Below are 14,185 nucleotides of genomic sequence, written 5' to 3' on the forward strand. Positions count from 1 at the left end.
GAAAAGATACCCAAAAACGTGGAAGCGACTTAGGAACTGGGCACAGGTTGGAACAGTTTGGAGGTTCAGAAGAAGAAAGGAAAATATGGGAAAGTTTGGAACTTCCTAGAGACTTGTTGAATGACTTTGCTCAAAATGCTGATAGCGATATGAACAATAAAATTCAGGTTGAGGTGGTGTCAGATGGAGATGAGGGACTTTTTGGAAACTGTAGTAAAGGTGACTCTTGTTATGTTTTAGCAAAGGGACTGGTGACATTTTGTCCACACCCTAGAGATCTGTGGAACTTTGAACTTGAGAAAGATGATTTAGGGTATCTCAAGGAAGAAATTTCTAAACAGCAAAGCATTAAAGAGGTGTCTTGGGTATTGTTAAAGACATTAAGTTTTATAAGAAAGCAGAGCACAAAAGTTTAGAAAATTTGCAGCCTGACTATGCAATTAAAAAAAAAAAAAAATCCCATTTGCTGGACAGAAATTCAAGCCAGCTGCAGAAATTTGCATAATAGCAAGGAGACTAATGTTAATCCCCAAAATGATGGGGAAAATGTCTCTAGGCCATGTCAGAGACATTCATGGCATTCCCTCCCACCACAGGCCCAGAGGCCCAGGAGAAAAAGTGGTTTCATGGGCCTGGCCCAGGGTCCCTATGCTATGTGCAGCCTAGAGACTTGGTGCCCTGTGTCCCAGTCATTCCAGCCATGGCTGAAAGGGGCCAAAGGAGAGCTCAGGCTGTGGCTTCAGAGGGTGTAAGCCCCAAGCCTCAGCAGCTTCCATGTGGTGTTGAGCCTGGGAGTACACAGAAGTCAAGAATTGAGATTTGAAAACCTCCGCCTAGATTTCAGAGGATTTATGGATACATCTGGATGTGCAGGCAAAAGTTTGGGGCGGGGGTGAGGCCCTCATGGAGAACCTCTGCTAGGGCAGTGCAGAAGGGAAATGTGGGGTGGGAACCCCCACATAGAGTCCCTACTGGGGCATTACATAGTGGAGCTGTGAGAAGAGGGCCACTGTCCTCCAGAACCCAGAATAGTATAGATACACTCACGCTTTGCACTGTGCACCTGAAAAAGCTGCAGACACTCAATGCCAGCTGGTGAAAGCAGCCTGGAGGAAGTCTGTATCTTGCAAAGGCACAGGGGCAGAGCTGCTGAAGACCATGGGAACCCACCTCTTGCATCAGCGTGACCTGGATGTGAGACCTGGAGTCAAAGGAGATCATTTTGGAGGTTTAAAATTTGACTGCCCTGCTGGATTTTGAATTTGCATGGGACCTGTAACCCCTTTGTTTTGGCTAATTTCTCCCACTTGAAATGGCTGTATTTACCCAATACCTGTACCCTCATTGTATCTAGGAAGTAACTAGCTTGCTTTTAATTTTACAGGCTCATAGGCAGAAGGGACTTGCCTTGTCTCAGATGAGACTTTGGACTGTGGACTTTTGGGTTAACGCTGAATGAGTTAAGACTTTGGAGGACTGTTGGGAAGGCATGATTGGTTTTTGAAATGTGAGGCCATGAGATTTGGAGGGGTCAGGAACGGAATGATATGGTTTGGCTGTGTCCACATCAAATCTTAACTTGAATTGTATCTCCCAGAATTCCCACCTGTTATGGGAGGGGCCCAAGGGGATATAATTGAATTATGGGGGCTGGTAGTTCCCATGCTATTCTCATGATAGTTAATAAGTCTCATGAGATCTGATGGGATTATCAGGGGTTTCTGCTTTTGCTTTTCCTCATTTTCTCTTGCCACAGCCATGTAGGAAGTCTTTCACCTCCTGCCATGACTCTGAGGCCTCCCCAGCAATGTGGAGCTGTAAGTCCAATAAAACTTTTTTTTTTGTTCCCAGTTTCAGGTATATCTTTATCAGCAGCACGAAAATGAACTAATACAACAAGATTATGAATAATGTTTTTCTACTTTTCTCTATTTTCTAAATTTTCATTTCTACTTTGTTATTAATATTAATAAAAATAAATGTGTCATGTATAATTTTTACTATTGTTAAATATTAGCAATAATCATAATAAATTATAATTCAACCATGATCTTCTTGCTTAACTTTTGTCATTTTTCTTATAGCATTCTATTCGGGGAAGCACATATATAGGGTCATTATTGAAAGTATAAATACCAAATCTTACTGCTAAATTTATCATAGAAATTGCCTCTGAGAATAAGCCTTATTCTCTTATTGCACCATATATTCAATAGAATCGTTGAAATATGGAAATGTTTGTGTATAACAACTTATAATTTTAAAAGATGAACAGAAAGAGCATTTTCTAAAAACAAAGAATATAGGTTATACAATCTGAGGTTAATAACACATCTTAATAATTAGTACCAGAGCAAAATTATTTTTTGCAAAGATTAGTGGTGATTTGTAGGGATTTAAACATGAGCAATTTAAGATACTTAGGAATAAAACAATGAAATAAACTCCACAAATAAAGTATTAAAATGAAATCTACCTACCATACATAAAGTAGAAAGATAAGCCACAAGTTGGGAAGAAAATATTTGTAACCCAAATAAACCACAAAGGAGTAACACCAGGATACATATTTTTTAAATCCACAAACTAATCAAAAAAAGACCAAAAGCCAATTAGAAAAGGGCAGGAATGAACAGAGAATGTGAAAAAACAACTCCCTCAGTAGAAAACTATAGTAGACCTTTCAGTCTTAGTAAACACATATATAAAGATGGTCAATATCACTTATAATTAGGGAAATGCACATTAACAAACAATGAGATACCATTTATGATAATACTAACTTATCTGACAATTTTTTACGTCTGACAATACTTTATGATTGAGTCTTTTTTAATTCAACTCTTCATTATCAATTGTTGGTGAGGGCATGGAACAACATGTGGGAGGGCAAACTGGTACTACTACTTACTTGGAAAGCAATTTTGGCAATACCTAGTGAAATGGAAGATGTGCTCACACAACAATCAGAAAAATGGCCCCCAAAATGACTTAAAACCCTTGGTAAAATATAAGAAACATGATTTGAAAAGCATAGATGCATTCACAAGAAAAGAAGGCAAATGCTTTGGGACCAGAAAAGAAAAGGAAAAACTACAATTGTGCTATATGAGTTGTCAGTGTGGCTGTCTGGGGAGTTCTGCCAGTCCTGGTAAATGTGGACACATGGATCTTCATGACCACGAGGGAATAGAACAAAAGGTCTTCGGTTTGAGAGAAGCTGAAATTTAGAACTGGGAGTACCATCTCTCCCTCCCACAAGACACCAAAATCACTCTTAAAAACATGCACGCACACATGCACACATTGACAAATGTGGTGCTTGGATGCTAGAAGCCTACACTTTCAGTGAAAGGGTGGAATAAAAATAGATCCACCCATTAGCAATGGGAAATACATAAATCGTTTGTTTTGTATGGGCTCTGTGTAGAAAATTATCTCCTCCGAGAATTTTTAACACCAGGTCTGTGCATACATAAATTTGAAATTTGAATGTACATTACCACACGGCCTGGGAGTCTCTGATTTAAGAAATTAACTCTAAAGTGGTATAGGCTGGATGCATAGCAAAAACAAAAGCAAACTTTGCTGAAAGTAACACCCTGAATCTGTCCCAACTCCTTTTACGAAAGAACTCTTTATAAAGTTATGTATATAAAGGGAACTATAAGAGACAAACACTAACCAAGGCCTAGAGGTAGCAGAGGCTGTTATTACTCCTAGCAAAAAACAGGGATGGAAGAAGGTGAATACCGGAATCTAGGCAAAAATTAGGTAGAGAAGGTGATTCATTGTGAGTAGAGCAGTTGACCTTGACCTTCACTTGATAAACACGAGCACATGTGCGCTTAACAAGGACATGTTCTGCGTGACTGTTTGTAAATGTCAAAAAAAAATGTATACTTTTTAAATGCCCATTTACTGGACAAAAAATTAACAAATTGTGGTGTGGTCATTCATTGGAATACTGAATAGCACTTATAATAAATGAAAAGTACTACATTTATCAATCTGTATATATTTCAAAAAATATAACAAGTGAAACAAGTAGCTTGCAAAAGATTCTTACAATAAAATAACTTTAATAACTTCAATATAAATTTTTAGTTTGTAACGCAACATTTTGCTGCTTATATTTGCATACTAACTACCCACCAGCACTGCACTAGTTCATCCTTATTACGTTAGATGTAGCTGCAAGTCTATTGTGAAATTTTTTCCAGATGCATATCATCCACACCCACCATCCTCTGAACTTGACATTTTTATCTCATTCACTTTCCCTCTCCTCTCCTCATTCCATCAGACTTACAAGGAGAAAACTATCCTCCCATCCTGCATGGCAGAAAACGTCCATTATTCCTGACTTATACAAACAACATTCAAGCCCACCAGATCTAGCTTTCAGTATACTAATGGAAGCTTTCAATATTTAGAAATATTTAGAAAACCCATACTCCCTCTACAAAGCCTAACTGTGGGGTTTTTTACTTTTTGCTTTTTACTTATACTAAACCCAGGTTCCAGAGAACTTGAAATGGTTTACAAGGAAGGAGTCTCAGAAATTCATCAGAATTCCATTCCCTCCTCATCCAGGAGGATATATTTATTGCAGAGAAGGAATAAGGAGTGTTCCTTGAATGTTTCTTTTCTTAGCTATGGTGGGCCATCACATAGTCCTCTGTGTCGTGGTCAAAACAAATCCATCTGTTTCTATACTTCCAAAGTTCTGGGCAATGGTGGGCTGATATGACTTTTGTCCCATGATGAAAGACACCCTCAATGTCCGTAAAATCAGTGACTAGCTGGTAAAACATTTGTAAATCTAGTCACACTGGAAACAGGCTAGGATTTTAGAGCCAGAAAATATTATAAAATTTACCTAGTCTTATATTATCATTTACTGATGAGTAAATTGAAGACTAGTGAGGTTAGAAAGTTCCCAGTATAACTCAGCTAGTGAGTGAGGCAGGTAAGAACCAGAGACAGGTCAAGAATCAAGCTGCTTAATTCCTACTCCAGTGCAATTTCCTCTGAAGGAGAAAAACTGTCTCAAACCTGGTACGAAAGCCAACCTTTTCTTCCTTTGGGGAAGAAATTAACATTTCTGGCAAAATGCTTAAGCAAATTTCTTGTGAAGTTTAATTAAAATCTTGTTATGGGACACCATTTCCTTCCCACACAGCTGTCAGTCAAGAGTGACCTTTAACCAAACTTTTTCTTTCATTTATATCTAATCCAGTGAGTTCAAATTTTACTGTACATGAGAATTACCCAGGAAGGTTTTCTAATTCTCAACATCCAGATCAAAACCCCATACTAATTAAATCCGAATGCATAGGGACAGAAGCCAGGTATCAATATCCAGTATCTTTTAAAGCTCCTCTCCTAGATGGGTCCAATGTGTAATAAAGTTTGGAAACCAATGATAGAACCCAAAAATGATTAACCATCTCTCTCTCTCTCTCTCTCTCTCTCTTTCTCAATTGCTCTCTTGTCTCTTTTTCTCACAAATGACTTATGAAGGATGAATCTTAGAACTGGCCTACAGGAGGCTTTTTCCCTTGCATGAATTTACTATTTTTCTAAAGTGTATCCCCCTTTGCACTGTCTTCCAAAGTTAAATGATACACTTGGATGCTTTAAAAAAGAATACATTTTAAAAAATACACGCAAAAAAAATCTTAAAATCTTTACATTTATATTAGGAAAATCTAAGATAATTTAGTTATTCAAGGTAAATAAAATCACGATTAGTAATTTACTGCCAGAAGAACAGTCTTTGATTAACACCAAATAACTATTTAACTAAACACTTTATGTTTCTCCCGTAATCGTGGAAGTACTTGCTTGTCTTCATTATACAATTATTGGTTGCTAATGCTTTCACAAGCTCTAATCACTATTTTTGGCCTCTTCCCATCCATAGCTGTAGCTCTAATTGAGTTTACTAAGGAAGTACATTATGCAGTTGTCCATCATAGACTGAGGCCAATTTCCCGACTTCCTAAATAGCTAGTCACAGAACTATAATATCTGGCAGAGAATACTAGAAATCTGAAATACCTCCATTATTGAACATCTGATTTTTCTGTCAGATTAACTGTTTTTCTAAACTGTGTTTCCTATGAATTCATTAACCTGCAAGACTAAATATGTGGTTAAAGTATCTGAGAGCAGCCACAACTAATATTATTAATACAGGAGAGATATTTATTGAACTTCCAATATGTACCAGGCCCTAATTAAGCACTTTATATACCTTACCTTATTTAATCTTTACAAAAATTTTAAGAGGTATCTTATTTTATAGTGATGTAGATTGAAACTCTGGGAGATTAAACAATGTGTCCAAGGCAGCCTGTCTGGGAGATGGCAGACAGGATTCATACTGTCAAACAATGAAAAAAATAAAAAGGCTGCCTGCCAGATTTGTTGTTGGTGGTAAATTCCAAATCTACTAACTTGCCAGAGAAGAGAACAATAGGCCAATGAAAAAAAGTTACTGAGCACTTGACTGAAGGAAAAAGGTTGGAGATTTTAATTACTAGAAAGGAGGAGTTCATGGTGTTTATGCTAGTTAAGTATTGAAAATTACTCTGTATAGAATCAAATAAATACATATTATTTGTAAACAGTCTGTTAAAACAAACCCCAATTCCCACAAAGGGCTTGTATTCAGAATTTACATGTTTTTTTAACAACTCTTAAAATTCAGTAATAAGAAAGAGCCCGGTTTTTAGAAATTAGGCAAAAGATTTAAACCAACATTTTACTAAAGCAAATATACAAATGGAAAATAAACACATGATAATATGCTCAACATCATTAGTCTTTAGGAAAATGCAAATTAAAAGCATAATAAGATATCACTACAAATCAATCTGAGTAACTAAAATTCAAAAAACTACGAGTACCAAGTGCTATCAAGGATGCGGAGTAAATAGAACTCTTATACATTGTTGGGGCCAGGAGAGGATACAAAGTGATACAGATGTTTTGGGAAACGTTTAACAGTTTCTTAAAAAATTAAACATACACCTATCATATGACACAGAAATCTCACTTATTTTATACAAGAAATAAAAATGTATTTCATACAAAAACCAATACATAAATATTTATGGCAGCTTTATTCATAACCTCTAAAAACAGGAAAGGAAAGGGAAGGGGAGTATTTATGGCAGCTTTATTCATAACCTCCAAAAACAGGAAAGGAAGGGGAAGGGGAAAAATATATCCTTCAACAGGCGAATGGATGATAAAGCGTGTTATGTGAAAGAAGCCAGTTTCAAAGGCTGTATACCATAAGATTTCATATATATGACATCCAAGAAAAAACAACAGTACGGAAACAGAAAACAGACTAGTGGTCACCAAAGATTAGGGATAAGGACAGTATTTGACTGCAAAAGGTCAGCAAGAAGAAATTTTGGGGGAGTGATGGATTTGTTCTGTGTCCTGATTATGATGGTAATTACACAAATCTATAGAAGAGTTAAAACTCATATACACATACACACAAAGATAAGTTTATGACATGTTAGTATTTTTTTAATAAAATGAAGTATTTAGTCAACCGGGAAAAAATGTTTCATTGCTCATTTGTCAGGAAAGAGGCTTCATTTAGGTTTACTAGGGTTCTGGCATACCCGAATTACACTAAGTTCACGGACATTTATTAGCTTCAGTTGATCGGAATCAACTGTGATGAAGCCCAACATTCAGCTTTTATATCTCCTAGGAAAGGGTCGCTGTGACTTAAAAAAAGTTATTTTTCCAGTCCTTCTTGAGGTTTCTACCCCCTAAGGCAACAAAATGAACACACAAAAGATAAGCAAATCATCAGATTTTAGAGTTGCACCACCATATTGGTTTTAAGTGTCAGATTCCCAAAATTCTATTGTGTTTATTTAAGTTCTTCGAATTTTCTTTCAATGTAGAATTATCTGACATATGAACCAGCAGGACGATGGATGCCCAAAAGAACTCAAGGCTCTATTAACAAACAATAAACTGGAAAACGGCAACAACTCTAGGTACAACATAACAAATGTTTATAAAGCACCCCTTAACCAGTCGTTTTTTATTTGGACAAGCCCAAAAGTGCAATATCCAAAGGGTTGGTTTTCCCTACCTTGGACATCAAATTGATTTGTTCTTGGATTATACATTAGGATACAAATGCAATAGGAGTAGCCAGCACACAAATGCTACCTTATTTAGTGAGGAAATATCTAAAGTGATTCTATTATTTAGTACCTTTGTAACAAACAAGTTGAAGCCTTCAGGTTGAGTTTATATAACACATAGTCTACAAAATTTCATTTGCTGTTAGTATCGTTGTCAGGATAGTTTCAAATACAGCATTTAGGAATCTCAAGCCAAAGGGGAAACCTGTGCTCTAAGCAATGGAAACCAATATCTCCAACCTCTCCAGGGAGACTGTCATTTCAACAGACAGATGAGAGAAGAATAAATCACCCTGGATACTACCAGTATAGAAATATTAAACCCAAAGTGTCATATAAACCCTTCCCATGTGCTACCCTCCTTCCTCTCTCCAAGGCCCACAAAGTGACATGATATTACTATGGTGTAAGTATACTAAGTCACATGCACACAACTTGGAATTTTGATGAGTTCTGTCAGTATACTTCTTGGGTATCTTAAGTTACAACAGTAAATCCAAGCAGTGTGAAAAAAATTTTCCTTGATCAATTTGTTGAGTGAAAAAGTGTTGTTATTTACTGTGATGATATCCCATCAGCAGTATTTTACAATATATGGGTTATAAAAAAGCTATCATCTTCTATATGAGCTATTCATGGCATATTTATAAGGATTAAAGTAACACTTGGAATATATTTTGAAGTTTTGAGTTATAATTGGTTTTGGTTTTTTACAAAAGTAGTGGCTGAATATTATCAACAAGGAAGGTATAATTTTTACAGAAAGGGTTATAAATTGTGGAATAATCACAAACAAAAATTGATTTCTATGGATGAATTTTATCATAATTGCAGCAAGCAATATTTTTAGCAGAATGCCTTAATAGACAGAAACTTCCTTGGTATTCCAGAAGGATGATAAACTCAAGTTAATTAAATTTCCTGATACAACTGTGGCCTCACTGAATCTAATGAAAAGTTGTCTATATAAAGAGTTTTTCCTGGAATTAGGATGGGCAGAAAAATAAAATAATTAATTCATTATTACAAATAAAAAATTAAAATGCAAGCAAGTAGTTCTATTTGTAGAATATTGATCTGAATATCAGGTTATCTGCTTTAGATTAACCTGAGTAAAGTAGAAATGAATTAAACAGTAAGGGAAGAATCTTTGAAACATCTAATACATTCTCTTGGGAGGGCAGGGGTAAAACATGAACAAATTTAAAAGATGATAATGATGAAAACTAAAGACTGGCAATCAACAACACTACCTAGTATACAACTCAAAAAATCTGGAACCAAAGCACACTTGGAAAGGATTCAAACATGAGGCTATACCTATGGAATTTCTGAGGGAGAAATTGTCAAGGAAATTAGAGTAGCATAGGGCAACAGAGAATGGGAAGCAAACAAAATGTGCCATGTCAAGCACAGAACTGATAGAAGCTACTTGGGTGCTGAGTACAGTTAGTCCAGGATGAATCTCAAGACATAGATCTTTTGCTATCATATCCCATATATGTAGACCAATTACTCATCCAAGCTGGAACTCATGAAGAGAAAGAAGGCATTAAAAATAATTAAAATTACCTGAATTTTTTGAAATATTATTGATCAACAAAATATTTGCATTAATATTGTTAGACTATTTAAATAGTACTATCCAACTACTACTTAAAAAAATTCTCTAAAAAACTGAAAATAGCCATGTTTATGTATATTAAACAAAATTTTAAAAACTCATATTAGCAGGGCATGGTGGCACAGGCCTGTAGTCCCAACTATTCAGGAGGATTGCTTGAGCCCAGGAGTTTAGGCTACATGCAGTGAGCTATGCACTCCAGCCACTACACTCCAGCCTGGGCAACAGAATTAGACCCGTCTCTAGAATAAATAAATGACTACATAACCATTTTTTAAAATTCATATTAACTATCTGAACATCAACAAATAACAAAAGCAGAAAAATTATCATCATTTTCATCGTTTTTAAAATAATATTTTTCCCTAATACCATGTCCTGGTGTTTTTCTAAGACTTCATTTTTCTGTATAATTTTATTCTTTTTCATTGTTTCATAAAACTGCCTGCATTTCCTTCAGTATTTTGGACAATTACTGACATCTGCAATGGACACTTCTCTGTAGACCCCAGGTTTTATATAAAGAATTCTCTGGATAGGTGCCAAGATGCTTGATAAACTCAGTGTAATTTCTGCTAAACAGAGAATATTATCAATGATAATTTCTGTACTAGTGATTATTTCAATGCAAATATTTTCACAGGCACTGTCTTTTGCCTCACAAAATGCTTTTCAAAGGGCTTTTCTTCAATAAATATTTTTACAAGACAAATCTTATCAAATAAGTCATCTCTCTTTATGAATCTTTTTAATGCTTTGCCAAACTTGAATGCTGCAAAATTATAGTCCTTCTCAGTTTCGTTCCATACTGGCATAAAATATAAATTTATCTAATTAAAAATAGAAGCTCCATCAAAAGATTCTTCTCACAAGTCAAGATATTTCAATATGCAGTTATAGAATTTCAAATTTAAATCTTACACCACATTTGAGATCATAAACTAATACGTTCAGTTGTGTCACTGGAAAAAGTTCAATGTCATAAGGTTTTGCAATAATTATACTTTGTTACAAGTTTCAAATGCTGAGATTTTGGAAGCTATGTTTATTACTACATTGATTAAATGTTTCAACTTAATTTGATGAAAATGCAGTAAAAACTTAGGACTTGTTTAGATTAAATTTCTTTACCATTACAGTTAGACTTAAGATGATTTACAAAGAAATTATTCAGATTTAAACATTCCTAAAATTCATTTGATAATAGACAGTAAGAAATATATGCCATCATGTTACAGTACTTTTTAAAATTCAAACTTAGCTATTTCACAAAAAATGTGCTGTTTCCCAATAATATATTAAAATATTTGTAAATTCTTATAACTACAGCTTCTACTTTGAATGGTAGAATTTCAGCTCCCATTGTATGGAATATTGCATCACAACCAATCCCAGAGTACAAGTTTTAATTTAATGAGGACATTGCTTTTACCACAACCCTTTGCTCCACCAAAATATACATCAATATTACCATGAAAAACAAATGATTTTATCAACAGTGTTGACTGTTTTAACTGGATTTATAATAACAGTCATAGTCAATGCCAGTTGTTTCAGCTTTGACAAAATGAACTTCTACAGTTTTTCTTTAACTTCTATGAATTGGATGACAATATCAAACCATTATAGGAATAAATAAACAATTTTCTATTTTAAGTATCTGATGGCAGAATATTTTTAAAATTGTTATCATTTAACTGATTGCAAAGTGCTGCTAATTGAGCTGACACATATATAATCAGTATTGTTTCATAGGTATACTAGAAAACAGAATCAAAAAGGAGCAAAACTAACACAGAAGAGTAGTTATTTGGTACAAATAAAGTGTTGTGCTTTCCACAGTGGTGTCCATAGATACATTCTGCAGACTTACCTATTAAATTGTGGTCTTCAGGCATCATCTTCTTAAAGGAACTATTCATTTTTGAGGCAGATGCTAATATTGTTTCAGCATGCGCTGCCCCTGCCCACCATTGGGTAGTAAATGTCCACAAATATTTTGTATTAATTACCTGTGAGAGTCAAAAATTGCACTACTGAATTTGACGTTTTACTGCACTTTTGATGTTTGGAAAGTTAATAAAAATTTAAAAGTGTTACCAAATACTAAAATGTATAAATAGGTTCAGATTTATAACTTATGATAAGTGACAATACCACTGTAGGGACAGCAATCAGATCTCTAGATATTCTCTGGTGCAGGGCAGCTCAGCCTCTGTTCCTCTGTACATTTTTCACATATATCTTAACTAAAATTCCCACTTCTCTCTGACTCCAGCAATTGGTGATGCCTTCATGAATTTCATGGCATGGGCCATAGCTCAATAGGCTGTTACTTCAAGAGGCTACTTCCGCTGGGCGCGGTGGCTCAAGCCTGTAATTCCAGCACTTTGGGAGGCCGAGACGGGCGGATCACGGGGTCAGGAGATCGATACCATCCTGGCTAACACGGTGAAACCCCGTCTCTACTAAAAAGATACAAAAAACTAGCCGGGCGAGGTGGCGGGCGCCTGTAGTCCCAGCTACTCGGGAGGCTGAGGCAGGAGAATGGCCTGAACCCGGGAGGCGGAGCTTGCAGTGAGCTGAGATCCGGCCACTGCACTCCAGCTTGGGCGACAGAGCGAGACTCCGTCTCAAAAAAAAAAAAAAAAAAAAAAAAAAAAAAAAGAGGCTACTTCCGACCATCACTGAGACCAGGAGTGAGCTGTCACTAATTTCGTATCCTAGGACAATCTGTTTTATCACCAAAGACCCTCCCTACTATTCTTGAATGGAAGGCATCAGATACATTGCTCCAAAGGGGTCAGGTTATTACTGCTTTTCAAATTTATTTATCACACATGTTAATGAGAACTCTGGTCACTGCACAAGTATCTGCATGACATCATGGCAAAAGCTGAAAGTGCAAAATAGGATGTACGAACCTATTCCAGCTTACTTTGAGGTAAATATTAATAACATAGTTACTGCCTTTAAAAACAAAACTCGAGGACAAATGATCCGTACTACGGATATAAACTTGGACTGACACCGATCTTATATGAGCTCTGTCATACATGTTTCGTAATCTCAAGTGATGATCCCACCAAAAAAAAACACTATTCAACTCACGGAAAAAGTTTCCTTATGCATCCTACAAACGTTGTTAAGTTCCATTTTATGAGAAAAAACTTTCTTGTTCACAGAGGTAAACATTTTGACAAGGCCATCCAGTATGGCGGTTTAAGGTTTATTGTGCCATGAAATTTTAAAATGCCCCCAAATTCTGTATTATGAGGTGGAGGTAAGTGAAGAGAGTAGCAGAAACTCAGGAACTGCTACTTAGGTGTGCTGAATAACTGATACATCAGATTTTCTTTTGGCAACACCCCTAAGTTACCTAGATTTCCTGAAACATTTTAAATTAACAAGTATACTCTTGCTTAAACAATTACCATCTATCATATTTCTTTAAGTGTTTATGTTATAAAACAAAGACATTTGTCACAAAACCCCTAATGCTAATATAAAATTTCATAAAATGTTAAATGATCAAACTTTCAACTCCTAACTTGATAAGAGCTTATAATGAATCTTTAACTCACATTACTTATACAGATCAAGATTCTGTCAAAGTAACTGACTAATGTGAGTCAATAGTTTTAGACTGAAAAAACAATGTTCCAAAACTCATATATTCATTAAATAACAAAATGATAAGCTCCCATTATATGCAAGACCTATGCTAAGGGTTTCAGGTATATTCCCATGAATAAGATATGGTTTTATCCAAGAGAGGTTTATTATCATCTTAAGAATTTATAGCAGCACTTGAAATCATCCAGGGCCCTGTTCTCACATAAATTTCTTTGATCGGCATCAAAATAAAGGAGATCTACCAAGTTGTATATATGACCAGTAAATAAATCTGAAATTGAAATTAAGAATACCATTCCATTCACAATAGCATACAAAAAGAATAAAACACTTGGAAATATATTTGATGAAAGTAGTATAATACCCATACACAGAAAGTTATAACACTTTGTTGAAGAGAAAATAAGTATCTAAACAAATGGAGAGACACTTCATGTTTATGGATTGGAAAACTCACTATTGTTAACATTGTAATTTTTTTCCAGATTAATCTATAGATTCAGTGCAACCTTATCAAAATTCCAGCAGTCATTTGTGTAGCAATTGACTATCAGATCCTAAAATCTATATGGTAATGCAAAGCTAGAATAGCCAAAATAATTTAGAAAAAGAACAAAGTTGGAGATATTTCACTTTGCAATTTCAAAACTTACTACAAAGTTATAGTCATTAAGACAGTGTGATATTGGCATAAGATAGACATATATAGATAAATGGAGCAAAATTGAGAGTC

The sequence above is a fragment of the Piliocolobus tephrosceles genome, chromosome 11 (assembly GCF_002776525.5).
Source record: "Piliocolobus tephrosceles isolate RC106 chromosome 11, ASM277652v3, whole genome shotgun sequence".
NCBI lineage: Eukaryota > Metazoa > Chordata > Mammalia > Primates > Cercopithecidae > Piliocolobus > Piliocolobus tephrosceles.